The sequence below is a fragment of the Triticum aestivum genome, chromosome 1A (genome assembly GCF_018294505.1).
Source record: "Triticum aestivum cultivar Chinese Spring chromosome 1A, IWGSC CS RefSeq v2.1, whole genome shotgun sequence".
Lineage (NCBI taxonomy): Eukaryota > Viridiplantae > Streptophyta > Magnoliopsida > Poales > Poaceae > Triticum > Triticum aestivum.
The window spans coordinates 63,745,544-63,748,725 of NC_057794.1; the positions used below are offsets into that span (position 1 = coordinate 63,745,544).

The 3,182-nt window shown below is 54.7% G+C and overlaps 1 pseudogene; it reads left to right on the forward strand.

Annotated features, from left to right (window-relative positions):
- Positions 1 to 1,205: 1,205 nt before the first annotated feature.
- LOC123094580 (peroxidase 5-like) lies at positions 1,206 to 2,361 on the forward strand (annotated as a pseudogene).
- Positions 2,362 to 3,182: the final 821 nt, after the last annotated feature.

Genomic DNA, 3,182 nt, shown 5'->3' on the forward strand with positions numbered 1-3,182 from the left:
TACGGCGGCGCGGGATATGGGAACCCGGGCGGTGGCTGCACGTGGAAGAGCCCCTGGGAGGGCCGCGCCGGGGGAGCCGGAGCGGTGGGCGGTGCACCGCCGCGGGTTCCGGCGGTGAGAGCCATATGGGTGGCCCGAGCGCGCGGGGAAGGTCGGGTTGGTGATGAGAGGGATGTTGGAGGCGGCGTTCCTGAAGTCTTCGTTCAGGCCGGCGATGAGAGTGCTGAGGAGGAGCTCGTTGGAGACCTTCTCGCCGAGGTCACGGAGCTCATCGACAAGCTTCTTGAGGCGCATGCAATAGTCGTCGACCGACGAGTCAAGCTGCTGGCACCCAAAAAACTGGCCGTGCAAGAAAACCTTGCGTTGGAGCGCGTTGTCGGTGAAGAGGCCGTTGAGCTTAGTCCAAACGGCGTGAGCGTCATCATTGACGGAGACCACCGTGTGAAAGAGGTCCTTCGAGATGGTGGTGTAGAGCCAACGGATAAGAGTGGCGTCGATGGACGTCCACTCCTCATCGTCCTCCATGAAGCGGGAGTCCACGGAGCCATCGATGTGATCCCGGAGATTGTACTCATGGAACACAAGGGAGAAGTACGTCTTCCAGGCATAGTAGGTGGAGGTGAGTTGATCGAGGACGACGGGAACCCGAGCGAGGATATTGAGATCACGGATGACGACGGGATCGGGGCCGTCGAAGGGATTGGTGCGGCAACTGCGGGTGGTACCGGTGAAACCGGGGGAGGCCATGGCCGAGAGGGGAGGGCGGCGGCGCGTGGTGAAGTGGCGCGGCGCGGGTGGCGGCGCTGCGGGTGGCGGGCGGAAGCGCGAGGTGGCGGCGGCACACAGGGGGGCGGCGGCGCGGCGGCGAGAAGACGCGGCGGCGGCGGCGGTGGCGGCGGCGATGGGATCGCGGCGGCGGCGGCGGCAGGAGTTAAGGTTAGGATCGTAGGTATGATACCATGTTGGAAACAAATATTTTGGCAATGCAACTCAATGTATTGATCGGTGCATAGCGCACGTATATATGGAATACAAAATGGACTACAACCTCAACTATACAATGACTAGGAGGTGGGCCGGACTATACAATATATATGCACAAACCATATATTCAACATCTAGCTTGTTACGAATTTGGGGAGCAAGAGCACTGCACCCCACGAAACTAATCCATAATTAGTTGCTTCGAGAATAGGCTTCCGCCCATGAGGTTCCCCACTTTAGTGTTTGCGTGGGCTGCGGCGGTGCTGCTCGCCGTGGCCGCCTTCTCGGCGAGTACAGACGCGTCGCCTCCGCCGTCGAAGTTTCTGAAGGTTGGGTTCTACGAGCACACGTGCCCACAGGCCGAGTACATCGTGCGCGACGCCGTCCGCCGCGCCTTCGCCCGCAACCCAAGCCTTGCCGGTGGCATCATCCGTATGCATTTTCACGATTGTTTTGTCAGGGTAAGCAATGACCATCAAGCACCCATGCACCCCTACTCCATTCACGGTTCATGCAACCTTGTCAGTGCAACGTTTACATTCAGGTACCTGATCTGACCATTGGTTTTTCTGTTGTTCTACATGTGTAGGGTTGTGATGGCTCGCTGCTGATCAACTCGACGCCCGGGAACTCGGCGGAGAAGGATTCGCAGGTGAACAACCCAAGCATGCGTGGTTTTAAGGTCATCGACGAGACCAAGGCAGCCCTAGAGGCGAGCGGCCCACGCACCGTCTCCTGCGCCGACGTGCTCGCCTTCGCCGCGCGCGACGGGGCCTACCTTGCCGGCGGCATCAACTACCGTGTGCCGTCTAGTCGCCGTGACGGCCGCGTGTCTATCGCCGACGAGGTGCTCAACAACAACGTGTCATTCCCGACCGACGAGGTCGCGGAGCTCGTGGCCAGCTTCAAGCGCAAGGGGCTCTCCGCAGACGACATCGTCACGCTCTCGGGCGCACACACACCATCGGTAGATCCCACTGCTCCTCCTTCACTCAATGCATCCACAACTTCTCGGGCGAAGTCGGCCGGACCGACCCGTCCATCGACAGGTTCTACGCGGCAGAGCTGAAGCATCAATGCCCTCCATCGACGGACAACCCTAGCGACCCCACAACGGTGCCACTGGACCCGGTCACGCCGGGGGAGTATGACAACCAGTACTTCAAGAATGTATTGGCGCGTAAGGTGCCGCTCACCTCAGACCAGACACTGCTCACCAGCCCCCGGACCGCCGGTATCGTCGCATTCCACGCCGCCGTGGAGAAGGCGTGGCAGGCCAAGTTCGCTGCCGCCATGGTCAAAATGGGCAAGGTGGAGGTTCTCACCGGTGAAGAGGGGGAGATCAGGGAGAAGTGCTTTGTCGTCAACCACCACTAGGCAATCATTCCAAAGTCATTCAAAGCATAGCTATATATTTTGTGTGTCCGTCGATCGCAGATCATACTGTTAGTTGTCAGTGTATGTAATTTGACTTTTCAAAGTGATTTCTTTGTTAGTTGTTTGTGTATGTCAAAAAGAGTTTTTCTTCCATCCGTCAATGTAAAGATGATGTTATGAGTTTTGACTAATGTGCATGCAAGCTCAAGGACAAACTAAAACGAAAAGAGATCCACTCATAAACAATTCACGTCGCTACAAACAAGGGCAGAACTTCTAGAAGAAAAACATAAACAATTCGTGTAGATCATCCAAACTAGCATGACTTTGGCCCCGGGCATCAAGCACGATTAAAAAGACCGTGTAAAGTATTAGTCTCAAAAGCTTTTCTGTTTTGTTGAAGAAGTATACACAGGTAACATTCATTCCCACATCCCTTTACTTTTGGTTGTTAACAACTCTGATGTGTGTCAGATGATTAATTGTCTTGTTAATACAAAGTTTGAGTACCATTAAGCAGATAGTGATGCACATCAATATTGCCGGTAAATACTGTATGTATTTGCATGTCGGTGGAGATGCGACGGAGCTAAAGATCATATTAGATTCGCATGCATACACCCTCATACCATCCTCAGAATTTACAACCCGGAGCAAAGACATTTTCTTCGTCACAGGAATTGTTCTCGTCATCAGGATAGATAAACTTACTTTTTTAGAACGAAGACGCTAGAAGCGTCCGGCTTTAAATTAATAAAGCTCACATCAAGGCAGCGTAACAACATAGGACAACCAAAACCGAACACGGAGGCTCCGACCAT